General features: G+C 44.3%; 2 long non-coding RNA genes across 4 annotated transcripts in view; both read left to right on the top strand.

Moving 5' to 3' along the window:
- Window positions 1-4,617, top strand: part of LOC307217273 — a 78,476-nt gene extending 73,859 nt beyond the window's left edge. For both annotated transcript variants that reach the window (XR_013839513.1, XR_013839514.1), the window contains exons 2-3: window positions 1,096-1,279; window positions 4,553-4,617. This is a non-coding gene — a long non-coding RNA (uncharacterized lncRNA). The remainder of the gene's footprint in view (window positions 1-1,095; window positions 1,280-4,552) is intronic.
- A 2,769-nt stretch (window positions 4,618-7,386) lies between these two features.
- LOC307217261 lies at window positions 7,387-13,120 on the top strand. 2 transcript variants are annotated; one of them, XR_013839498.1, is made up of 3 exons: window positions 7,387-8,562; window positions 9,652-9,840; window positions 12,231-13,120. It is a non-coding gene; the product is annotated as an uncharacterized lncRNA (long non-coding RNA). The 2 variants fall into 2 exon arrangements; XR_013839499.1 differs by having other exon boundaries at window positions 7,387-9,062.
- Window positions 13,121-27,268: the final 14,148 nt, after the last annotated feature.

Genomic DNA, 27,268 nt, shown 5'->3' with positions numbered 1-27,268 from the left:
GTGGACAGTGAGGTCCGGAGGGAGCACACTCTCCACCAGCAGGCAGCCACGGTCTGCCTGCACGCGTGACCTTGGGGTGCAGGGCAAAAACCCCCCTCAGACAAGCCACGGCTGTCGGAACATCGTCCCCTATGTCTGACCTTTTGCAGTCTCAGCAGTCAGCGGTGTCCTGTCTGTAACCTTTGTCCCTGAGACCTTTTGTCTCCTTCGTCATACACTGTGCAAGGCGAAAATGACGCTGTGGAAACAGGTGCCAAAATAGCTTTGTACCACCCCACGATCTCGGGACGGAAGATGTGTAAAGGTCACAGCCCAAAATGTATCTGCCTGGTTTGCATATTTGTCTCAATAAAAGGAGGCTCCACAGGAATGGCAGCAGCTCGCTTCAGCCCACCTGTGCGCAGCTCACATGATGATCAACACCTGTCTTGGGCCTTCACTTCAATTGGAAATAGGGGCATTCTAAGGGAAAGTGGGACATTCCAGGATCAAATCAGAAACAGGGATGGCTTCCCTGGAACTTCCCTGGAATAAGGGACATCCCTGGAGCATAGGAGCACTTGGAGGGTGTTGCTGGGTGGATTTTTACTGAGTTTGCAGCTGTGGAAGGTTTACATCTCCTCACCCTGTGCACTGTGAAGCCCTCTTCCCTCTCTCTCTCTCTCACACACACATCCCTTGTGACTTTAAATTTTTTAAAAACCTACATGATCAGTCCTTAAGAGGAGATTTGTTATGTCTGAACAAAACGTGAAGCATTTGTTTCCATTGCTCACATCTCACATAATGTATGTTGGTGGAATGTCTGCACCCTTAGTGGGTAAGATGAACAATGATTGCCATTCTTCTTTCTTTCGGAAATCGTCGTCAGTATTTTGAATTATTTTTGGGGGGAACGCTTGGCACTTTAACCTTCTCTTGTCCCAATCACATTATTTCTCTCTCTTTCTCCCTAGTGTTCTCTGATCTTTCTTCTCCTTCTGCAAACCTGTTTTCTGGCAGCAACCTTATCAGACCCAAGGCCTACCTTTAATCCAAGGTGGCAGCATGGGAACCCAATTTAAATTGTCCATCTTTCTCCGTTTCCCTCTTTAGGATGGCCAGATGTGACAGATGATGGCAGGGCTCTTGCACCATTAATACTTGCACAGAAGAAGGAATTTTAGCAAGAGCAGTTTCACATGGAGAGTTGAGAAAAGGGACACATCCTGGAATCACCTATGCTACCCAATTATTGGAGTCACAGGAATCCGCATCCTCCTTTGTTTAAATCTGGCAAGTTTCTTTCTCTTTCTCTTGTTTATATTTTTTTTTAAGCTAAGTTGCATTGAAAATAAAAAAGATGCTGATTCTACTAGTAAGACCCATGAGGTTAGGTTGTGACCCACTTGTGCCCCCAGCTGTAGACCAATGCTATATAGAATGAAAGTGATGCATATTTTCACTGGATCAGTGTATGAACATGATATTTGAGAGTATGGAACCTTAAAAGGTTGTCTTGAAAATGATTGTCCATGTTACATGCCATTCCATTCAATGTTGCATTATTCTGTTCAATTATTGAATGAACGGAACTGGAGAAGGGAAGGGTTGAAATGTGAATATTCACAAAGTTTCTACATTTTGTCCACATTCTGAAGAAAAACAAAGCCCTTTCTTCCATCTCCTCCTGCCTCACATCTGATGGGGGCAGCCTGAGAAATGGGGGGCAGCCTGAGAAGAGCTCTAGACCCTCTAGAAGGACTCTAGAGGATCTGCTCTGGAGAGCCCCATACCATCTGATTGTGGGAGCTGGAGCGGACAGGAGTGGAAGAAGAAGCTCTGTTGCACACACTGTAGTTGGCTGCACCAGCGCAGCTGCAACCTTGGAGACAACCTATATTTCCGAACGTCTTTTCTTTCAAAATACGCATTTCTAAACATACTGGGTGATATTCAGCTGGGTCATATTAGAGGCCCATTAGAAGTATTGGATTTAAGTCACTTAGGTCCACTGGTTTCAATGGGTCTGCTCTCCCATTTTCTCTCGAAACAGCATTTGCCACTTATCTTGAGCTGGAAACTCAACGTTTGATAGGCGTCTACATTTCAACCCACACGTTAATCTTGGAGGTGTGGATCAGGTCAGTCAGCACTGGAACCCACAAAGATGGATTTCCCCAAACACAAACCCTGGAGGCTCAAATGAAGAAGGAAAGAAAGACGACCTCAGGACACTTATATTTCTCTCCCTTCATACATTATTCTCCCTCCTAGACACAGGAGGAGAACAAGAGACTCACCTTCCTCCGCATGGGTCAGCTTGCTAATTCTAACCAGCTTGTTTTTATTTTTAAGTGCCAATCAATGAGAGTTATTTCTTGCCTGCTCAAGACAACAGAGTTTAAAGCTTAAAGAAGAAAAGAGGGGACACACAGGGGGGTCTGGTGCTAATGTCCTCTGTTCTCTGAACCTGTCTGTTCTACCAGTGACCCATAGAGGAGCTGTGTCAGCTTATCAGTTAACCAGCCATCGCTGACAGACAAATACCTTAAGACTGAGGTTGGGCGAAACTGCTACAAATGTGCCAACCATTTCAGAGCCGGCAAAAATCCCTTCATTCAGGTTTTTCAACCATGGCTAGAGATAACCACATCTGCAATAATAGGCTATATGCTTTCAGGAGTATTAGACTCAATTTTTTAAACCATGAGATGGGCTTTGTATTATTTTTATTTTTTTGTTTTGGTGTGGTATTGATGGCACTGAAATCACAATGGGAGGTTTCCATTTCATGGTTTCAATTAAAATGATGAATAGTGATATGCCTTTCCAAGCCTGAGAGTCGTATGTGTTTAAGCAGGCCTCAATTCAGTTTCCCTACCTAGTCTGAGCATTCCAAAACTACTTCAACCAAGACACAGCCATCCTTCCAAATGCACACTTTTCCAGATTTTGTGAGGGAGTCCTCCAGCCCAAGTAATGTGCACAGAAATGCATTCACTAGGTTAAAGTGTAAAATATTAGTGAAAATACAATACAAAAATGCATTGCATTAGGGGAAATTGCTATTTGAACAAGAAGTTTGCATTAGACTGCTGATGAACTTTCAGGAGGACTTAAATTGCAAATGTGTGGGAATGTGGAGAACTGAACTTAATATTGGGAAAACGGCCTAGAGAAACAAAAAGTGACAGATTAGCCTCTGTTTGGATCTGCCTCCATAATCTGCCAGTGTCTGGTTGGTCATTGGGTGGGGGTTGGGGCTGGGTTGCAGGGTCCTGGACTTTGGATTTGGGGTCCAGCCATCTCTGCATTGTATGTGCAGTTCAGCTCCTTCACTGCACAAAAGATGCCTTTTTAAAATTAGGCCAATCATCACTTCATTATCTAGCTATCTAGGAGCCAGATTTTTTTCCCCTGAGCCAAATGTCCTGTTTTTTAAAAAATGATTCGGCAACCCAGAGGGGTACAGTTTTTAGGCTCTAGGCATTACTGAGCACCTGGATTTCTGTACCCCAGAATATATTTAGACTGAGCCATCTTTTAAATATATATTCAGAGCAAAATACAATAAAATCAAATAGTGGGAGAAAATAGTAAACTATCTTGGAAGTAGAAAACAATGCAGTAAAACCATGTGCACAGCAGGTACAGCAGAAATCTTCCAAAAACAATGCAAACCTATCATCTGGAGAATTAAAGAAAAAAAGAGCTAAGAAAAGTCTTTTGAGATGAAAGTGCAAAAAGACAGGGCACTGGAAGGGGCTGAGCAGACATCACTTGGATAGGAGTTCCGTACATGGGTGCCAACACTGAAAAAGCCCTGCTTTGCATTCCAAATGGCATTCATAATTTTTACAATGACCCTCATTTCAGATAATGTCTACACTTAAAAATAAGAATCAGTTGCACTAATGGTGCAACTGTCGCCACTCCACAGGTGCTTTATAGTTTTAAGAGAAAATGCAAGGGCACTATGAATAAAGGAAGGAGGAGGGAGAAAGGTTGTACAGCTGAAGTGTGCTCAGAGAAAGCTGATCCCATAGTTGAAAATGCCAGCGGGTTCCTAGTCCTGAAACCCAAATGCTTGTTGATTTTGGCTGAATGCATCTGTTGAGTACCGAGTGACATTTACCTGTGCAGGCAGCATCTTGGATTTCAACACAAACTAATCTAGCCATCCTTTTGGCATCCATCATTCCCAGTGACCCAAGCTAAAGAGCGGCATGCAACACCTTGTATGCTCTTGCTTTCAGGCGGGGTATCAGCTAGCAATTATGGCTAGTCATTTGTCCAAGCGCTTTTGGAGGAAAGGGGTGACCTGCTAGGGTCTGCACGTATTGTCAAACAAAGAGAGGCTTGGATCATGACAAGAATGCCTTCGCAAGTTCCCACCCAGCCACTAATCAAGTTCTATCTTGAAAAAATAACAGGGAAGGCAGAACACACAACGTTATCTCCCTTTCCTATCCATTTGTCCATTTTTTGCATCACTTAAGAAAACACATTTGGTATGGGGTCTGGCTTCTTAATGTGTCAAGCTCGCTTTCTTTCTTTTTTTTGCGGACAGGGGTTCATATTAACAGCCAGCTGATGTCAGTAGACATGGAGGCCGAATGACAGGACCCATGCCAAGGGGACATGGAGGCCGAATGACAGGACCCATGCCAAGGGGAGAGGAGACAAAGGGTTTCTTCCCGAAAGCGAGTGAGTGTGTGCAACAGAATGCATCTCCCCCCAAATACCTTTGTTTTGCTGTTCTGCTTTCCTAGAATATCTAGATTCGGTTAAGTATGCAAGTAGAAGACACCGTTGTTTTTACTTTAGGAGTGATGCAGGAATTCCCATTAGGACGGCATAACATTGCTAACGTTCAATCTAACATGGAGGCAGCCCCAGAAAATGGAAAAAAGCAAACAGAGAGATTGGTACCGTGCTGAAAGGTTTAGTCATGCAAATAAAATAAAGTCATATCAACCCCAAACACATGCTGATTGAAACCTTTCTCAATGACAAAGCAGCCTGTTGTTCTTCTTTCTTTTCTCAATGAGACTTCCCTTGGGAGCCTTTTTTCTAGAAGGATGCCTAGATCACTCAAGAGAGGTCCCCTGCTCTTCATTTATCTAGAAAGGCTCTAGGAATGCAGAACCTGTTACTCTCCAGAAGTTATGAAACTTCCAATGCCTGCCAAGCCTGGCCAGCATGGCTAGTGGTCAGGGATGACGAACATTGTCCATCTAGAGGGCCACAGTTTCCCCAGCCCCGTTCTAAAATCTAAAGTGAGGATGGCTTTCCAGGTATTGTTTGACTCCAGCATCTATCAATCCCAGCCAGCTTCAGGCCCATCCCTACTCAGCCTTGGTTAGGTATGATACTGACTAAACATCAGGAAGAACTTTCTTGTGGCAAGAGCTACTTGATAGAGGAACGGACTCTCTTGGGAGTTGGTGGACTCTTCTTCCTTGGAGGTTTTTAAGAAGAGTTGGGTGGCCATCTGCCATGGATACTTTAGTTGAGATTCCTACATTGCAGCAGGCTGGACTAGATCATCCTTGGGGGCCCTTCCAACTCTACAGTTCTGTGATGGGAACTATAACCCTCATCTCTGACCTGGAACAAGATTGCAAAGATGCTCCAGGCAATTGGACTGTATGAATAATAAGAAGAAGAGTTTGGATTTGATATCCCGCCTTTCACTCCCCTTCAGGAGTCTCAAAGCGGCTAACATTCTCCTTTTCCCTTCCTCCCCCACAACAAACGCTCTGTGAGGTGAGTGGGGCTGAGAGACTTCAAAGAAGTGTGACTGGCCCAAGGTCACCCAGCAGCTGCACGTGGAGGAGCGGAGACGCGAACCCGTTTCACCAGATTACGAGTCTACCGCTCTTAACCACTACATCACACTGGCTCTCTATGAAACTCTATGAAATGCAGCATGGGAGCTATCTAATGTGCCTATGACTGTATTTCAGTTGGTTTTTATAGTTGTAAGTTCCCCTGAAAACTTGCTTATAGGATGGCAAAGGAATGTTTAATATAACAGAACATCCAAAACAGTTGCATCTATATTTAATCACTTGATGTGTGTCTAGTTCTAGCTCTTTATCATCCCAAATCCCCTTTGTTCTGTTCTGTTTGTTTTTAGTTGTTTAATTACCTATTACACATGAATATCCCTTTTGTTCTTTATGGGGCACTGTATTGTTCTAAGTAATTGTTATATAAATGAAAATTTCTTGAAATAAAGGGTATGTACTTAAAACAAACAAGGAAATGACTGCCTCACCAAAACAAACTCTCACACATCTGTTGTAGCTCTCTTGGCCATGCTTCTGGGTGAGAGCCCTGCAAAGCTATTGCCTGTTCTTAGAACAGTGGTTTTTAGATTTTGAGAGCCAGCATGTTGGCATCCATCTCTCTCAAGAGGCAATGGAGTGCGCCTCCGGGGGTGAAGTCAAACCGCTGGCACTCACACCGACTGCTGTGACTGCAGAATCCAAAGCCATAACTATGGGGGAAGCAAGACTCTCTTGGGGTGTTTATGCTGTGAATCCCTTCATCGTAAGGTTCAGATTGTATCGGTGTAAGTAAACACAGGTTGAATCCTGACAAGACAGAAGTACTGTTTTGGGGGGACAGGAGGCGGCCGGGTGTGGAGGACTCCCTGGTCCTGAATGGGGTAACTGTACCCCTGAAGGATGAGGTGCGCAACCTGGGAGTCATTTTGGATTCACAGCTGTCCATGGAGGCTCAGGTTAATTCTGTGTCCAGGGCAGCTGTTTACCAGCTCCATCTGGTACTCAGGCTGAGACCCTACCTGCCCACAGACTGTCTCACCAGAGTGCTGCATACTCTGGTTATCTCCCGCTCGGACTACTGCAATGCGCTCTATGTGGGGCTACCTTTGAAGGTGACCCGGAAACTACAACTAATCCAGAACGCGGCAGCTAGACTGGTGACTGCGAGCAGCCACCGAGACCACATGACACCGGTCTTGAAAGACCTACATTGGCTCCCAGTACGTTTCCGAGCCCAATTCAAAGTGTTGGTGCTGACCTTTAAAGCCCTAAACGGCCTCGGTCCAGTATACCTGAAGGAGCATCTGCACCCCCATCGTTCTGCCCGGACACTGAGGTCCTGTGCCAAGGGCCTTCTGGTGGTCCCTCGCTGCGAGAAGCCACGTTACAGGGAATCAGGCAGAGGGCCTTCTTGGTAGTGGTGCCCGCCCTGTGGAACGCCCTCCCACCAGATGTCAAAGCGATAAACAACTACCTGACATTTAGAAGACATCTGAAGGCAGCCCTGTTCAGGGAAGCTTTTAATGTGTGACATTTTAATGCATTTTTAATCTTTGTTGGAAGCAACACAGAGTGGCTGGAGAAACCCAGCCACATGGGCTGGGTACAAATAATAAATTATTATTATTAATATATTATAGAGGAAACACGAACCCTGGGTGAACGCCTGGAATCTTTCACCACTTGAATATTGGGGTGGCGTACAACAATGTGTAGTGCATTTTCCATCCTCCAGAAAAACTTTCCATGATGACTTGAGTGTGTTGCAGATGATTATTGGACGCATTCAAGGGCCAGGCATCAGCCATGCCTATCGAGGGCATGACTTGGAACATATCCCACAGGCTGCTATGGTTGCACATTGCAGAGGAAGATTGGTGGTGATGGATGAGCTCTCATTCAGGGAAGCTTGTTTCACCAATCTTTTCAATGAGGACACCCCCTCTCCCAATAACCTTCTAGGGAACAATGTGGTTCCACAGGAAGATACTGCCTGAAAAGAGACGGACCTAGAAACCTGTAATGGAAGCACCTTATGAACACAGGGAAAGAAGACCCCACCACCATTGTTTAGCAGCAAGGAGGCCTCAGTCCATTGCTACTTCCAGCTTCTTCATCTGTTGTCGTCACATATATCGCCATGATGAATCTAGGTACTAAAATGTCCCTGAAATGGAGCAAATGGTTTTGATTCAGGCTTCTTATGATGGCTTAAAGAAGAGACAGTGGTCCTAATAATCCAGGATTAGAAACAGAAAATGTAGAAAACCATGGGGTCGCAACTGGAAGGAAGACCATTCATTTCAGTTCAAGACAGGGAATAAATGCAAAAGACTTCGTTTTCTCATGTATGGAAAGCAGGCCTCAGATAAACAACGTAGTCCAGAAAATGCACGTCTGTGTGCTAACTCTGTTACACACACCAAGCTCAAGGCGAGACGCGTCTATAAATAAAAAAACGCCCCACCCACCCTTCCTCGAAATCTGTGGGGAATTTAGTGAGTGTGTGTGTTTTTGTAAGATATTTCTGTTCAATTAGGCCACACCGTACAGTGGCTTTATATGAAAGGCGGCCTAGAGACAGAGCGAGCGCAGGGTGGCTCTGTGGAAGTGAGAGTACATTGTAATGATAGCAGCCGTGCTCGGGTTGCGAGTGTCATTCACCTCTTATTCTTAATCAAAAGGCTTCCAATCCCTTCTTGAGGCACGTCCTCTGGAAATGAAGGGACTGCCAGAGGAATCATTTGAATGTGGCAGCCCTTGATAATGATGAAATGAATAAAAGGTTCACTTTTTTATTTTATTTTATTTTGGTTTGGGTGAGGAGGAATTCAGCTCACGGCTCATGAAAAGGCCGTGGTTTAATAGCGGCCGACGGCAGCCGCGAGGGCTTCTAGTTATCTGCCGTGCGGCCTCCTTTGCAGAGATAATGGCTGCAACAAGGGCTTCCCCTCAGCCTACTCTCAAGGCCTGACGGAGCAGAGGGAAGCAGCCTGAGAGGAATGGAGAGCCTGGTTCACACAATCACTCCTTGGAAATGTGCGCCATGTCATACCCGTGAGAGCATGGCAGCCATTTTGGGCGCCGTGCTCTTGTGTTTGTGTGTTGTTTTTTTGGGGGGGGTGAGATCTTGCAATCTGATTAGTGTTGGGCAGCCCCTAGTGGAGACTGCCATTTAAATTTCCCACAATGCCTCAGTGCAACTCCATATTATGGGCATCCTAAGAAATGGTGGCTAGGCAAAAACAACAGCAACAACCATTTTGTGGATTGGGTGTTGGGCAGGTAATTGTAGGTATCTCTGTCTGCTGGTCTCTGAGAGCATGCTGGGATCCTGATAGCTTCCTGAGGCTGCTGAGTGCAGATGTCAGGCCAGCCTGGTCCTAAATTGCCCAAATAGTTATACAGTGGACCCTCGGGTTAACTTACCTTTGGGTAACGTAACTTTCGGGTTGCGAACGCAGCAACCCCGGAAGTGTATACTTCCGAGTTTCACCATGCATGCATGCGCAGAAGCGCTCTGCACGCCACACACATGCGCAGAAGCGCTCTATCGCGCCGCGTGTGCGCGTGCAGAAGCGGCACCTCTAGATGCAGACTTTTCAGGATATTTACAGACCTTCGGAACGAATTAAGTTCGTATCCGGAGGGTCCACTGTAGTAGGGTTTGGTGTTGCCAATTTGTTGCAATCTGAAGTGCTGTTCAGTGACACACTCTCTCTCTCTCTCTCTCTGTGTGTGTGTGTGTGTGTATGTATGCAATACAATATTTGTGAAAATTGTCTGTTTGCATGTATATATTTATTTATAACATCACTGGGTATACGCCTACGAATAACTTCAGGGCAGGGTACTTGCATGTTTTCCTTCGCAGAGCTCAACAGTCTGTTTGAAATGCCGTCAAAGGACAGCCCTTTCTTTGCAGGAGTCCCCTTATGAAAAGGGGTGTCTGGTCCAAGTCAAGAAGGGAGAGCAGCAGGATTCTTCCGGTTGCCCATCAGCAGTTGGCACCTCGGTAGCAGATGGAGCAGATACACACCTGGCCACAGCCTTTCCTGCTATGGTGAGATGTATTGTTGTTCTGTTTAAATGGTTGTCATTAATAATAAATGTGCCCATGTTTATACTGAAATTAGCACAGGCAAATTTCACACAAACCTGTATCCTTTTTTCTCCTCTTTTTTATGATGCCTAAGTTGCCACCTTACAGCAGGGTCTAGCTAAACTAATAAAAACTTTTGGCAACTGACTTAAGAGCTGCCCCTCACTCCACTGCCCCCTTCAGACTGTCTAAAGTAATTTGATATTTCCAGGTTGATTGTGCGTCTCAGATGCACAGAAATAGGAATTCATGACACAGTTGTGTACAAAGGAGACCTTCTTTTTTTTTTTTTACAGTTTACTTGTTTATAACATCTATCGGTTTCACTCTCGGTCCTAAGGCACTCAAGATGATATACACATTTTAAAGATATGAAATGATAATCTTGTGCACTGTTATTTCTTTTGTAGGGCTGACAATTAGGGGGTTTGGAGACTCAATTTAGCAGCCAAGATTGACACACACACACACCCTGTCTCCAACAGGACCATCCTAAAGATGCCCCTCAGATGCTTGGTATTAATTAATTAGTTAATTAAAATAATGTAAATGCCTATTTAAAAGATAACTAAGTTTCAAAGCAGCTTGCAACTGAACTTAGAGAATAAAAGAACATGTCAAAATAGCAAAATAATGACAAACAAAGGTCAAATGCAAAGCACACACACACACACACACACACACGTTTGGAAAATAGAATATTCTCTTGAACATGAAGACATCTCAGAGAAAAATCAAATGCAAAAATATAGCAAAACTTCACAAAACAGCATCATTAGCTGAGATAGAAGCTGCACCCCCACTCTCCCCCCATAGCAACCTGTCTCAGATACATTCCTAGCAATCTTCCCCATACAATATTCTCTCTTTAACATTCCCACCAGCCACACAGATAACACAGATAATCCCCAGCCAACCGCTTGTTACAAGGCTAACGTTTGGACTACATAAAAAATACCTGGCAGCTTTGAGCATAATTTGCAGCCAGCTCATTCACCCAGCTCCATCTAGGGCAATACAGACCCACCACGCCCTCCTTGTCTGCCACCCAGGTGGGGCCATACTCCCTACCGGTTCAGTCTTTCACACTGAGCAGTATTAAGCAACTTTGAAACGCACAAAAACATTGTGAGCCAGACCCTTTTGTACAAGCTGAGACACAGTTTGCGGAGGTTTTTGCAGAGTTAAGCTGCTGAAAAAGAATTCTGGTGATCAGTCCAAAGGTCCGTCTAGCATTCTGCATTCTTGCTTCTCCCAATCTGATGCCTCTGGGCTGTGAATGTGCAGTTGTTCCTTATGCTGTGATCCTTTCTAACAATTGATATTCACTGGCACGCTGACACTGTGGGATAGTGGTTAGAGCAGTGTTTCTTAAACGTGGGTCTCCAGCTGTTGTTGGACTAGGGATGATGGGAGTTGTAGTCCAACAACAGCTGCAGACTCATGTTTGAGAAACACTGAGTTAGCATATCAAACTAGGATAGGACCTGAGAGACCGGATTCAAATCTCTACTTGGCCATGAAACTCACTGGGTGACCTTGGGCCAGTCACCAACTTTGAGGCCATCCTACCTCACAGGAATGTTGTGACAGTAATGTGGAGAGGCAAGGAGTCCAACACCTTGAGCTTCTTGGGTGGAAAGTGGGACATGAACGTAATAATAAATACTGCACCCAAAAGCATTTTACAGTAGAACAACATATATAAAACAGTTAAAAGCAATATAAAAATGCAAAACAACAACAACAACCATTCAACCATTTAAAACCAACAGTTGTTGTTGTTTAGTCGTTTAGTCGTGTCCGACTCTTCGTGACCCCATGGACCAGAGCACGCCAGGCACTCCTGTCTTCCACTGCCTCCCGCAGTTTGGTCAGACTCATGTTTGTAGCTTCGAAGACACTATCCAACCATCTCGTCCTCTGTCGTCCAAAACCAACAGTACATACTTGATATCAATGCCTCTAAAGCCAAAACCTATTAATTACTACAATCACAATAACAGGAAAAGCAAAATGGCAGGACTGAAAGAAGAAAAACAGCCGATATCATTGAACCATGTAGGGTCAGACCAGAATAATCTATTAAGGAGGATGTTTGTTAAAGTTTACTTCCCTCTTCCGTATGTTGAGAAGGTTTCTAGTCCTCATGGGAAAGGCCTTGAGGTGAAATTTAATTCATCTAACTCCATTTAATTCATCTGACTCAATAGTTATTGTAACAAACAAACAATATTCACTCAATATAATGTCAATTTCAACTCCAGTTTTTAATACCTAATATTATTGCCTTCTAATTCATCAATAGGACAAGATTTAGAGTGCTGCTTGCTGCTGCTTCTTTTTTTAAGGATCCATCCAAGTCAAATGTCAAGAGCAGAATTGGAATAGTTTCAACATTCTGCCCCACGGAAGCCTGCCAACGCCTTGAGTAATGAACTGGGAGCAGCAGGTAACAGGAAATGGGTCCTCGTGAGTCAAACGGAGAGTCTGCAGGGCCTAGGAGATCTCCTAAAGAATACAGATGCTATTCCCACAAGAGCCAGGGCTCGAGTGAGACTTAAGTATCAGCACACACTTGATACTGGTCAGTCGTCTTCTGACTACCGATGATGGAGAGAGAAGAACAGTTGTGGGTCTAGCATAGCAAACTCACTTTTTGCATAAGGAAGAAGGCTGTTTGCCTCTGAATAGCACTTGCGGGGAATTGCAAGTGGGAAGAGGGCTGTTGGACCCAGGTCCTACTTGCAGGCACCCTACGGACATCTGGTTGGCTACTGTGAGAACAGATATGCTGGATTTGATGGGCCTTTGGCCTGATCCAGCAGGACGCTTAGGTTCTCATTCCTATAGCATCCTCCCTGTCACTTGGTTCCTGCTTTTATGATGGACACTTCTCAGAAGCCTTTAGACATTTTTCTGTGTGGATTATCAGGATCCCTCCTAATCTCGTGATGTGGAACAGCGCTTAGATTGAAGAATGTCACGCCTAATGCCTTAAATAAATAACCTTGGACAGCGTGTCAGAAATTTAGCTGCTGAGATCCTTCATTCTTGCTTGCCCTTCCCCTCAACGTCCCTCCCTTTCTGCTGTGTGCCAAACCTGTTTGCCAAGTACGGCCATTTTGCTAGGTCACAAAATTCTTTGCGACTGCAAGGGAAGGTGATTTGCTTTGGGCAATCAGATGTTTTAGGAAGATTAGGACAAAGGAAGAGCGGAATGAAATTAATGGAGTACTAGGCAAGACCAAGGGGGCAAAGACTGGAAATAGAGAGAGAAGCAGAGGGTGGTTAGATGGTTGGTTAGTAGGTTAGTTGCGTCAGCTGGGGAAACTGGTGGTGTTGGAGATACTGTATTTTTTGCTCTATAAGACTCACTTTTTCAGTCCTAAAAAGTAAGGGGAAATGTGTGTGTGTCTTATGGAGCGAATGCAGGCTGCGCAGCTATCCCAGAACAGCAAAAAGGATTGCTGCTTTCACTGCGTAGCAGCAAAAAACTAGGTGCGTCTTGTGATCTGGTGCGTCTTATAGAGCAAAAAATACGGGTAAGTGGGAGGAGGAAGTTGACATAAATTAAGATGGGAGCAAGATTTAAAGGCTGGAGGTAGGGATGTGGGAGGAATTTGATTCATTTAAAGGCGAACCTATCTAATTTGCACTTCCTGGAAAATACAATTAAATGAAACACAGCCAGTGTTTGAAATAATTGCTTCTCCAAATTTTGCAAAGCGGTTCTCCAGACAATTAATGTTTGCAAAAATGCATATATTCAGCTAAAGGTGCACAAAAACCACAAATGGATGTGCATATGTGGGAAACCGGAATTAAGATTGGAAAAAGAGGAACGCCTTTTCCTAGGTGGAGGTGGCCCAGGCAGGTTAGAAGACAATGTAGTTCAGGGCCAGACCGGCTTACTGACAGTTGGAAAGGGATGCAGCCGAGCTGGATGTCGTGAGCAGCAGTAACAACAGTGGTTTGCAGTTGTTGCAACCTATGGCTAGAACACTCGAAGCCTCTTCCAAGTGTTATTGTGTCCTGACACAGCACCATAACGGGCCACCGTTACACAGCTACCAGAGGACCACTGTTACTAGGCTCAACAAAGCAGGAAACATTGTCAAGGAAGTGTGAAAAGGGGTGTATCGTTTTACTCTCGGCTGGAAGTTCTCAGAGAACATTTGACTTAAGGTGTACAGCCTGAGAGTCATTCTGGACTCACAGCTGTCCATAGAGGCACAGGTCAATTCTGTGTCCAGGGCAGCTGTTTACCAGCTCCATCTGGTACGTAGGCTGAGACCCTACCTGCCTGCGGACTGTCGCGCCAGAGTGGTGCATGCTCTGGTTATCTCTCGCTTGGACTACTGCAATGCGCTCTTTGTGGGGCTACCTTTGAAGGTGACCCGGAAACTACAATTAATCCAGAATGTGGCAGCTAGACCGGTGATTGGGAGCGGCCGCCAAGACCATATAACACCGGTCTTGAAAGGCCTTCACTGGCTCCCAGTACATTTCGGAGCACAATTCAAAGTGTTGGTGCTGACCTTTAAAGCCCTAAACAGCCTCAGTCCAGTATACCTGAAGGAGCGTCTCCACCCCCATCGTTCAGCCCGGACACTGAGGTCCAGCGCCAAGGGCCTTCTGGTGGTTCCCTCACTGTGAGAAGTGAGGCTACAGGGAACCAGGCAGAGGGCCTTCTCGGTAGTGGCACCCGCCCTGTGGAACACCCTCCCACCAGATGTCAAAAAGAAAAATAACTACCAAACTTTTAGAAGACATCTTAAAGGCAGCCCTGTCTAGGGAAGCTTTTAATGTTTAATAGGTTATTGTATTTTAGTGTTTTGTTGGAAGCCGCCCAGAGTGGCAGGTGGGACCCAGCCAGATGGGCGGGGTATAAATATATTATTATTATTATTATTATTATTATTGGATGCCTGTATTCTCACATGGCGAAACTGAATCACAGGCACTGAAAATGATAAAGGTGTTAAAAAGGATGGTTGCACCTTTCTTTCGCCACTTGGGGGCGCACTTGCACAATCATTAACGATGGAAGACTAGCAGGTTTTTCTGACCTCATAGTTTTGAAAACCTGCGAAAAACACACACGGGGGTGGGGGGGTGGGGGGTGGGACGGGACAAACAACATGTAAAGCTCACCCTTTCTCACACAGATTTCAAAACCCTGCTATTCAGCTTGAGCAACTGAAGAAAGGGTAAATTTAGCTGAGGAAATAGTTTTTGTCATGCTTGCGCATAGTGTAATTAGCTTAATAAGAGAAGCTATTTTTAAACGTTCGCTCCGGTGAAGTGGTCTTGGCTTCTCTCCATGCACGTTAATTCACACGGCGAAAGGGTACCAGCCCAGTAGGTCTGGTTAGGCCTGTGGCTCCAGCCTGGAAGACAGAAGAGGGTCCCATCAGAACTGTCACTCACTTTGACAACTTGATTTGCCACACATCATTCGATGCCATGGCAACAGGAAAATCCCAAATTGAGCAATGATTTGCCGAACATTACAGGCAAGGGAGGGGCTCTCCAATTCTACTTTACGAAAACAGATCTCAGAGTTACTAAGATTGAAAGAGGAAAAAAATACGTGCTTTGGGATGCGAGTTTCACAATAAAAATAGCATCACAAACCAAAGCCACAGCACACTCATTTGCAGTTGCCCCTTCTGCTTCTGGCCCGCCGTTTAAAAATAAAATAAAATCCAGACTTCATTTCTTCTTCTCTGGCTATATGCAAGTACCTCAAAACTCCCTCAGACTTTTAAAAAAAAACATTTTGGATTTTAGCCTCCAACTCTGACAAGTTCCTGTGACATATACTTCAGCTTCAAAGAACATTAAATTCATGGCTCTGACACCTGCACCTTTCGCTAGGGAACTATAGAGAAGCCTTCAGGAACTACAATATATTGACTTTGAAAAGTGAAGAGTGCTACCTTGGACACCCTTGTGAGGAAGGACGGGTTATAAATTGAACAACAACAACAACAACAATTTATGGCTGTAATCATGGCAGGATTCAGATAAGCCCTTCACAAGCTCAAAGATGGAATACTCTAAGCTCTGCCACCAATGTTGTGTGTCTCATGAGTGGGTTGCAGATTTGAACCCAAGTCTCCCAGGTCAACGTTTGACATTCTCAGTACTACAACACTCTGGCTCTCTCTAATGAGAGTAATGTGCCCCCAAGACATTTCAACTGGAGGTACTACCCCTACTGATAATGCTGGCATCCTGCTGAAAGTTCATCTTATATGAATGCACACCCCACCATCAAATCTTGACATAGCCAATGTTAGTCAGAGTCCCTGGCACCTGGATCTCCCCTCTACCTTTGAAGATGGAGATAACATTTGCCCTCCTCTAGTCTGCAGGGACCTCACCTGTTCTTCAAGAATTCTCAAAGATTATAGACAGAGGCTCTGAGATCACACCTGCAAGCTCCTTTAGTACCCTTTGGTGCAGCTAATCAGGCCCTGAAGATTTGAATTCATTTAAAGTAGCTAGGTGTTCCCTTACCACCCTCCTTGTATTGTTTACTCTGTTCTCCCCAGGTTGGGCAATGCATTCCTTTGGGTGAGGACAGTGACAAAGTAGGTGTTGAGCTGTTCCCTCTGCATCCAATAGCATTTCTCCATCTTCTCCACATAGAGAACCTACTATTTGCTTGTTCTTCTCCTCAACCCACCAGGTTTCAGTAATGCCTAATAGGTCATATTTGCCATCCTGTATTAAAAGCTCCAATTCGTTTTGCTTGTTTCCCATACTCTGTGCATTAGTATAGAGACAGCTGAAACCATAAGCCATTTCATCCAGCTGCTTCCTTCTTGTAGTTTCCTGCCCATTAGCAAATTTGCTAATTCATCTCAAGTTTGCAACAAAACTCAATCCAGTGAATTAGCATTTGCAGGTGTTGCTTTCGGTCTATAAATGATACATTTCCCCTGGATTTGCATTGTGTTTCCTATGCCTTGAAACGAATGGATCGGAATAACATAACAACCATGTAACTTACTGACATAATTTCTCTACAGCAGCCAGCGAGGCAAATAATGTAATTTTTGGTAGAAGGAGAGATGCAGTGGAATAGAAACAACGCCGTATGCAACTAGTAGATGGCGGGATAGAAAACAATGCTTTTTTACATCCCTCCTTCCCAGTAACTCTTATCTATTTCATTGCAAGTATATTGTAAGCAGCTTCAATAACTAGTAGGTGGGATGTAAATACTAATTAATAAACATTGCTGTGGAGACCCCTTCCCTTTTCTGCTTGAAAGGACGCCAGAAACTTTCTAATCTCTTGCATGTTTGTTCTGTCCACACACCTTGATCATATAACCTTAAAGGGGAGTGGGGGGGGCACCAGCCAAGTGCATATGAGGCTACTTGTGTGCTTTCTGTGGCATTAGCATCTGCCGGGGTGCTGCGAGTCCTTGTATGTAAGAGAAATCCTCCCTGCGGGAATTGCTTAGTGCGAGAGAATGATTAGCAATTGCTAGTGATTAGTAATTTTCTCCCACAGATGGCTTTTCTGCATTCCTGTAGAGCTCCACATACACGGTGGCTCTGCCAATGCACTGCAAAGGCAGAAAACACTATGTGGCAGGAAAGGAAGAAATATCTGGCAGGCTTCTCCCCCCCCCCCTTTTGTGTTATTGTTATAAACAAGCAGCCTAATCGTACTGGCAAATAAGCAAGAAGGGGAACAAATGAGCTGGGTTCTGAATTATTTTGTACACATGGGGCGAGAATCATTCCATGTAAATCAAAGTTCTCCAGGGGATCAGGGCTACATTAAAGTGCATGTTGGAGTGGGGGGAGGTAAACGCCCGGTGAACCAGGCAGCTTAGAGGTTGAATTGCACACTTCCCATGAGGTTAGGAATCGTTCTACCAAAATAATAATAATAATAATAATAATAATAATAATAATAATAATTTATTTATACCCCGCCCTCCCCGGCCAGAGCCAGGCTCAGGGCGGCTAACACCAATAAAATTACAATAAAACATAACGGGAAACAAACAAACAAACAAAAACAAAACCAGTTTATTAAAATAAGGGTTAAAATACAATTTAAAATGCAGCCTCATTTTAATAGTAGCCCATCAATCAAAACCATAAGGGGAGGGAAACATAAGGGTCAGACTGAGTCCAAACCAAAGGCCAGGTGGAACAGCTCTGTCTTGCAGGTCCTGCGGAAAGATGTCAAATCCCGCAGGGCTCTAGTCTCTTGTAACAAAGCGTTCCACCAAGTCGGGGCCAGTACTGAAAAGGCCCTGGCCCTAGTTGAGACCAATCTAACCACCTTGCGATTTGGGACCTCCAAAGGGTTGTCATTTGTGGACCTTAAGGTCCTCCGTGGGGCATATTAGGAGAGGCGGTCCTGTAGGTAGGAGGGTCCTAGGCCGTTGCTTTGGTTGTCTTGTTTTATTCCCTCCAGCCCCTCTGCAAGGTAGGCCAGTTATATTATCTCCAGGTTGGAGGGGGAGAGGAGCCTTGCTTGGGCAACCCAGTGAGCTCATGGCAGAAGTAAATTTTAATTTTGATTTGTTGCTCAGTCTCCTGGCCACCACGCTAAGCAATATTTCCATGTGCTCTGGCACTCGTCATGGTCCTCCATGCACCAGAAGCGGTTTAGTCCTGCTGGCCATATGACCCTGAAAGCTGTCTGTAGACAAACGCTGGCTCCCTTGGCCTGAAAAGCAAGATGAGCGCCACAACGCCATAGTCGCTTTTGACTGGACTTAACCATCCAGGGGTCTTTTACCTTATTTACTGGAAAGGTAGGAAATAAAAATAAAAACGTGAAGTGTTAGAGAAATTTGACCCACAGTCTTCCCAAATCTGCTCCTGAGGCTTGGGGAACACCCTAAAACAGATTTGGGGAGGTTTAGGGGAGGAGAGGCAGAAAGTTCCATTGTGTGCTTTGGCTATACCCCCACACGTCTTAGTTTTAAACTGGGCCTAATCCTGCGGCCGCCACCACATCTGGTAGCGATGAGTTCCAGAGGATAAGTGCACAAAGTGTGTGGAGAGGAAAGGACTTCATTTTTATCAGGCCTCAAGCTCTTGTCTTACTCATTATTTCTTGTTTGCGTATTTTGCAAAGACCGTTTATTAAGGCAACAGTTTTAAGGCCAGAAGCAGCAGCCACAACAAAAAGGATTGTCATCGTATCCCTTAGAGACGGTGGATGATTCAGGAAAAGTCTTGCCAAGGCCACACAGGTAGACATTCTACCGTCTAAACAGGTGTAATGACTGAGGGGACGGAGAAAAGGAGAGAAAGTGAGAGATTTTTTCACAGTACAGGAAAAAGAGTGATTCCAAGTAAAATGAATACTTGGTGGAACTCCTCCACCTGAATGGGACTGAAATATACTTGGAGTCGAGAGTGGATTTCATGTTCTTTATTCAGCTCATAGTGGTGAGGAGGAATGAAAGTTCCTCCAGAATGTCTGCTTTATATACATTATTTACACAATGGGCCCCATGTGATTGGCTAATTCCGGGATTCTCCTGTAGGCCAATCAGGTTGCAGATTCACTTCCACCTGGAGCTGGATTGGGTGGCTCCTGTGGACCAATCAGACTGCTGCATTTTGGATCCTATTCAACTCAGTACATAACAGGGACGTTTCCATTAACAAATATGGCCTTCATCTTGTTTACTTTTGAGAGTGTGTGCGTAGGGGGGAGATTAATGCATCCCTGCAGCTTGAGCTACTTGGGATTTAATTAAAACCACCTCTAACCCACATTTATAAAGTCTTTTGTTTTTGCTCTGTACAATGAGATGGACGTTAGAAACAAACCACAGTGAAATTAATTTCCACATGCCCAGTGAGTCGCGAGGTGGGGAGAGAGGGGAAAAAATTGCACAGGCTTCACTCAGAGTCTTCGTTGATCTCTGCTGTGGGCAGAAAGGGCCTTCAGCATGTCTCTGAGGACAAAATGTTGGAGGGCAGCTTGAGCTCTTGCTGCGATAGCCTGGGCTACCCACCTTTCTGCCTTAGCTCCAATGGGAGCCGCATGCAACATTTAGCCAACTTATCGGTTAGCTGCTCACCTGCTGTCCTCCAGATGTTGGGGTGACAACTCCCATCATCCCCAAGCAATGTGCATGTTATTTCTGTTGAACATATCGGTAGCTGCTTCTGCTGCTGCTGTTCATCAATGTGCATGTTATTTCACAAAGTCAGCTAATGTGCAGTAGGGGAATAGCATAGGACTAGGACCAGGCAGACCAAGGTTCAAATTCCCACTTCAACGGGTGACCTTGGGCCTGTCACATAGAAGATGGAACAACCTTATCGGTCATGATCAAATGGGCACAAGATATAGTGAAGGAATGGGTTTCCTAAATCTAAAAAATCTGACTGTGTAGTCAGTCTGGAACGGGCCCCAAAATCTGCATTTTTCCTTCTCCAAAGGAGCATTTCTAAAATGCTTTAACTTGAGCTCTTGAGCCAAAACCCAGCTGTATAAACAAGTGCTCAAAGCGCTCTCCTTTATCAGTCCGTGACAAGAATGGATGACCTTGGCTGTTCCAGTGGAGCAGGGATGGCACGTCTGGGTCTTATCTTACATCCTGACAACACTCTGACGCACAGACCTAGTCCAGGAACAGCGCCAGGAGACCTTCTTACCCCAAGATAAGGAATACAGGAACAGGTCTATAAAAATAGAATTAAAAATCAGGCAGCATCTAGGACAGCACTTTACAATAGCTGCAAGTGGCGGGAAAAACAACAACACATTAAGCAGTCCTCGAGAACCACTGGCCTAGCCTTTGCCCTGTGGTGTTGTTTTTCTACATGCAAGGGGATTTTTCTGTGCATTAAACAAAACAAAACAGAACAGAACAGAACAGAACAAAAAACAAAACAAAACAAAACAAAACAAAACAAAACAAAACAAAACAAAACAAAACAAAACAAAACAAAACAAAACAAAAAACAAAACACCCTCCTTGTGCAGCCTGTAGTGATATGGACTGAGGAAAAGTTTACCACTTCCCTGCTGGTTGTATAACTTGGCCCAGAGTTTCCAGTCCTTACACAGTCTCCTGAAGCCTAAATGTGAAAAATAGTCCCTCTGTGCTCAGAACAGGCCCTGGCATGTTGAACTGAGAGACCAGGGTTCAAATCCCCATCAGTGGGTGACCTTGGGCCAGTCACTGCCTTGGTTTACCTCACAGGGTTGTTGCGAGGATAAAATGAGGGGGAGCTATGTATCCTACTCATAGGAAGCGTAAGATATAAATCTAACAACAGCATAGAACAAAGGTACACCTTTGGTACCCAAACTCTGCTGAGTATGAGAACTTCTCCAACATCAGGTTTTCTTGCTGGGAAGCATGTTTCTCAGCCCTGCCTGCCTGTTCACTCCTGTCAGACATTCCTGGGTTGAGCTGAGGGCCAAAACTGAAGCGACCGACCAGCTGTGTTTGTTCTCTTTAATCCTCTGTACAACTACAATCAGGTGCCAGGTGACGGGCATCTCCCCCTGCTTTCTGCCAAGGCTTATTTCCGCATGAGTTTTGATATTTACCTCATATGGGGTGGTGGCAAGTAGTCAAGTGTAGAGAACAGGAAATCCTAGTTTATTTTGGGACTTTTGTAAAGTCCACAAAACAGGCATTTGGGGGCAAAGTCCTGACAAGGGGTGGAAATGAGACTGAAGCCATGTTTAAAAAGGTAAAGGGACCCCTGACCATTAGGTCCTGTCTTGACCGACTCCGGGGTTGCAGCACTCATCTCGCTTTATTGGCCAAGGGAGCCGGCGTACAGCTTCCGGGTCATGTGGCCAGCATGACTAAGCCGCTTCTAGCGAACCAGAGCAGCACATGGAAACGCCGTTTACCTTCCCGCCGGAGCAGTACCTATTTATCTACTTGTACTTTGACGTGCTTTCGAACTGCTAGGTTGCCAGGAGCAGGGACCAAGCAATGGGAGCTCACCCCGTCATGGGGATTCGAACCACCAACCTTCTGATTGGCAAGTCCTAGGCTCTGTGGTTTAACCCACAGCACCACCCACGTCCCTCTAAAGCCATGTTTAGAGAAGCCTTATTGAAATTCAGTTACTATACTTAACATCATGACTCTAGGCCCAATGGCTCCCGACTTTGGCCTTCCCCTCATTCTTCATATTGCAACGGTCTGCGTGGCCCTTGCAAGGATTTCCACTGCTCAGCCCCATGGCTGGAGGAGACATTTAGTTTGAGGACTGCTAAGCCGCTGATGTCTAGAGGACTTCCTGGCTGCACAGAGCACCTCAGGCAGCAAAGCTACCCCTCGTCAGGTGCTTTGTCACCATCACAAACAAAATTCCTTGTGTTCAATGGGGCGCATAGTGTGCATAGGACTGCAGCCTCGGTGCATGACAATGTGTGGCTTGATAAGGGCCTACAATAACCATTACACCATTAGCGATCTGTTACAACCTGTGGTGTTGTAAGAAGCCCTTTGGTGTTGTATTAATTTTGCTCCACCAGTGCTGAATGGTTGAGCTTGTTCATAATTCAGCAGCTTACAAAGGGCTGTTTTATTGCTTAATCTGCTGGTAGTCGGCAACCCTAAAATTTACTGCCAAGGCAACGAGATTTGGTTTGCAGCCTCAGCCTCCCCTTTGCAAGATGTCCTTTCCCCAAAGAGCAGGTACAGCCTTGCATCATGGGAGCTGGGCATTTCTTTTTTAAAAAACCAACACTTCGGATTTCTTTCTCCTTTGTAGCCTGGCCCGTGGCCGTTGTATTTCAGAGTACCCTCTTTGTTCCTCAGGCCTGCTGTCCTTAAAAAGAGAAATGGCTATTTAAGGAAGAATGCAAAATGCTTTAAAATAAAAATATTCACACACATACCCTTAGAACTCCCCCCTCCTAGGGTATGGGGTAAATCAGCAACAACAACAACAACTAAAAGATGTGGATAAGGCTTGGCCTATATTTCCACCCCCCTCCCCATATGAAGTAAAATGTTGGCCACCTGGTGCCGCTGTTTACTTACGTTTTGGCTGGATTTCGGAGGCTTGAGCCGTTCTGTTTGACTCTTACAAAAGAGCCAGAAACAGAGAAGCTGCTGAGTTTGAACTGAATTGCCATTGGCAAAGCTTTGAGGTTCAGCTAAGGATAAATTTGTCACCTAGGGCCTCTCTGGAGCATCCTAACTTTGTGTGCAAAGAAGATAACAATTGAACATCTTCTTGACCCTCAAACAGCAATATTCATTTGCAGGGAAAAGCAATTCTCTGCTCTGGCCCCCCAGCTAGAAATCCACTGCAATTTTGAGTCCAGCGTGGAATGTACAAGTGTGAGAGTTACTGGATATGTGTGTGTCTATGAATGTAAGAAGGCACAGAACTCCACGCCTCGCATGCAGAGCTATTTCTGTTCCGCTGCAGATTGGCTTCCCACGAAAAGCAGCACTTGTCTTGCTGTCTGCTCTGGTGGAATTTTACATGATTAATTACATTACTCCACACCATTCATTTCAGTGCAAAGGAAACACAATGGTGGGTGGGAAGTAATCAATTACGTATTGTCTGTGGACAGAAAATAGAAACAGGGCAGACCCCCTGTATTCACTGGATTGATTTCCGTTCTAGTCCTGGAACGGATATGTGGGCACTGGGTGCTTCTGCTCCCATTTCCACCAGAATTCTCCAAAAGCCCTTAGTATTACTATTATTTACCTCAAAACAAAATAAAAAAATTCCTTCCAGTAGCACCTTAAAGACCAACTAAGTTAGTTCTTGGTATGAGCTTTCGTGTGCATGCACACTTCTTCAGATACACTGAAACAGAAGTCCCCAGACCCTTCTATATAGTGAGAAGGTGGGGAGGGGTATTACTCAGAAGGGTGGTGGGATTGGGTGATTGGCAGATAGCTGTGATGAGTGTGCATGCACACGAAAGCTCATACCAAGAACTAACTTAGTTGGTCTTTAAGGTGCTACTGGAAGGAATTTTTTTATTTTGTTTTGACTATGGCAGACCAACATGGCTACCTATCTGTAACTGGAACTATTATTTACCTGGCCTTCACCCTAAAGTCCCTGGGTGGGCATAGTATTAAAAGCATAGTATTAAAAGCATAGTATTAAAAGCAGTTTTAAATGACTTGGAACCTGAGAAATAAGGAGGGTCCTAAAAGTGTACAAATGTTGAAAGCCAGGATAAAGAGGTGCATCTTCTATATTCGCCGAAAGCTGTATAATATTGATCATAGAAATGTAGAGTTGGAAGGGACCCGTGAGGGTCATCTAGTCCAACCCCTGCAAATGCAGGAATAAGCTGACATAAGAACATAATAGTAACCTGTTGGATCAGGCCAAAGGCCTATCTAGTCCAGTATCCTGTGGCCAAACAGATGCCTGTGGAAAACCAAAGAGCAGGACCTGAGTGCGAAAGTACTCTCTAAATGACTTAGAACCTTAGAAATAAGGTGGGTCCTAAAAGTGTCCAAATCTCAAAAGCCAGGATAAAGAGATGCATCTTCTATATTTGCCGAAAGCTGTATAATATGAATCATAGCAATGTAGAGTTAAAGGGACCCCAGGGGTCATCTAGTCCAACCCCCTGCATTGATGGAATCTCAGCTAAAGCATCCATGCCAGATGGCCATCCAACCTCTGCTTGAAAACCTCCAAGGAAGAGGCCAAATGGCCGAAATATTGGGAAATTTTGGAACAAGATGGAGACAGAATAAAATTGCAGAGTTTTGAAAAATTGAAAAACAAAGTGCGAGATTGGCTACATTATTGCGAAGTATTGGAAGACACAAGTTTTACCCACCCGGGAAGAATGGCAGATGAAGTTGATGGACTATATGGAACTGGCAGAAATGACTGGCAGAATCCGAGACCAGGGAGAAGAGTCGGTGGAAGAAGACTGGAAAAAGTTTAAAGATTATTTACGGAAATATTGTAAAATTAATGAATGCTAGAAAAATGTTGGAATGAAGTTATATGGCTTTAGTAGAAATGTTATAAGGAATTAAGTATAAATAGATTAATAGAGTATTAAAGGAAAAAATAAGGTTAGAATGTGTTAAGATGAATATAGGATAGAAAACAGAGGAAGATGGAAAGGAATTGCTGAAACAATTAACAGAAGTGGAATACAAAAAGGGAGGTGAGAGGAGGTCACGGAAATAAGTGAATGAAAGATAAGATATTGAAATTATTTGATGTGTTTTAAATTGCTTTGTTTTGTTTTGTTAGTTTAATGTGTTAGTGTTATGTAGTGTTTTTGTTTTGTATTGTATTGTTTTTCTTTTTTGTAGTGTTTAAATTGTTGGAAAAGCAATAAATATTATTTTTTTAAAAAAAAAACTCCAAGGAAGGAGAACTCACCACCTCCCGAGGGAGTCCATTCCACCGTCAAGCAGCTCTTGCTCTCATGAAGTTCTTCCTGAAGCTTAGTTGGAATCTACTTTCTTGTTACTTGAAGCTGTTGGTGGAGTGTAGCCATCATGTCTAGTAGGCATGGATAGCCCCAATGAAGGTGTCAGATGCACATCTAAGCAGGAGGGAGAGGCACAGAGAATGCCCACTCCTGGGTCACCCTGCATGGTGGAATAACCAAGAGGATCCTCTCTCTTCTGCTCTCAACACCCAAGAGGATCTGTAAGGAAGGAGGCAGTCTTACAGGTATTTGAGACCCAGGTTTTTTAGGGTGGTGCTGTGGTCTTTTTAATGCGTGACATTTTAGTCTAATTTTGGTCTTTGTTGGAAGCCGCCCAGAGTGGCTGGGGAAACCCAGCCAGATGGGCGGGGTACAAATAATAAATTATTATTATTATTATTATTATTATTATTATTATTATTACTGGTCAGAAGTAATAGTAAGCAATAGTAATTTATTATTTATACCCCACCTATCTGGCTGGGTTTCTCCAGCCACTCTGGGTGGCTTCCAATGGAATATTAAAATACAATAACCTATTAAACATTAAAAGCTTCCCTAAACAGGGCTGCCTTCAGATGTCTTCTAAAAATCTGGTAGTTGTTTTTCTCTTTGACATTTGGTGGGAGGGCGTTCCACAGGGTGGGTGCCACTACTGAGAAGGCCCTCTGCCTGGTTCCCTGTAACTTGGCTTCTCACAGCGAGGGAACCACCAGAAAGCCCTCGGCTCTGGACCTCAGTGTCCGGGCAGAACGATGGGGGTTGCTCAAATCCCCACGATGGAGTGAGCTCCCGTTACTCGGTCCCTGCTCCTGCCAATCTAGTAGTTCGAAAGCACGTCAAAGTGCAAGTAGATAAATAGGTACCGCTCCGGTGGGAAGGTAAATGGCGTTTCTGTGTGCTGCTCTGGTTTGCCAGAAGCAGCTTAGTCATGCTGGCCACATGACCTGGAAGCTGTAGGCTGGCTCCCTTAGCCAATAAAGTGAGATGAGCGCCACAACCCCAGAGTTGTCCGTGCCTGGACTTAACGGTCAGGGGTCCCTTTACCTTTACCTTAATTTGGCCTGGAAATGAATGGGAACCAGTTGTAGCAGACCACGTCCACTAGTGATGGGCAATGCGCCTTTTCTGCTCTGCCATTTTGTGTGTTTTTATTTTACATATTTTATTACTTTATTAAATTTTCTGTTTTGCAATTTAAACAAACTCATTTTACATCCTTAAGAAATCAACGACTTCCCTTCTTCTCTTTCCATGGTCCATTTTACATATCATAAATCCCTGCATATTTTACAAAAACTGTACCATTCAGTATTCCATTATTGCATCCATCAAAACTTATTCACACTGTTGAATTTATCTTCATGCTGCCAGCATTTTCAGCTGTACACAATTATTTCCCATATATTCAATAAAAGTTTTCCAATGTTCTTTAAATGTATGTTCATCTTGTTCTCTTATTCTATATGTTAAGTCTATATGGTTGTGTGTTTTTAAAGCCCCCCATGTCCTACACTTAGACACAGTGAATTAACTGTGCCGATCCAATCTCTAGCCTTCTCTCCCCTCCAGTTTCCTCTCTTCCCTTGGCCTGGGCTTGTGTTAACAGCTCTGTATGTGACCCTTGCTGATAAACTGACAAAATTAGCAGCACCTATGCAGAACCTGAACCCCAAAGTCATGATTCAGCAGGCAACGAGGACCCAAGCTTTGCAGCGCAATTGTCTGGATGTTTCTTCAGAAATAAATCCCATTGATTTCAATCAGTAGGACTTATTTCCCCAGTAATTGCAGGCTTATTTGGTAGGCCAAAAGACTAAAGCTTTAAATAATTCATTGCATAAAATGTATATGCCACTTGATTATTATTATTAAAAAACCTTCAAAGTGGTTTACGAAAAGAATAAAACAAAATTATCGCGAAAAACAGCGAAAAACTACTTCAAACATTTTTTTAAAAGTGATAAAC

Source organism: Podarcis cretensis (assembly GCF_951804945.1).
Source record: "Podarcis cretensis genome assembly, chromosome: 5".
NCBI classification, from domain to species: Eukaryota; Metazoa; Chordata; class Lepidosauria; order Squamata; family Lacertidae; genus Podarcis; species Podarcis cretensis.
Note: the sequence above shows the minus strand (reverse complement) of the source record. Positions and strands in the feature narration are given on the sequence as shown.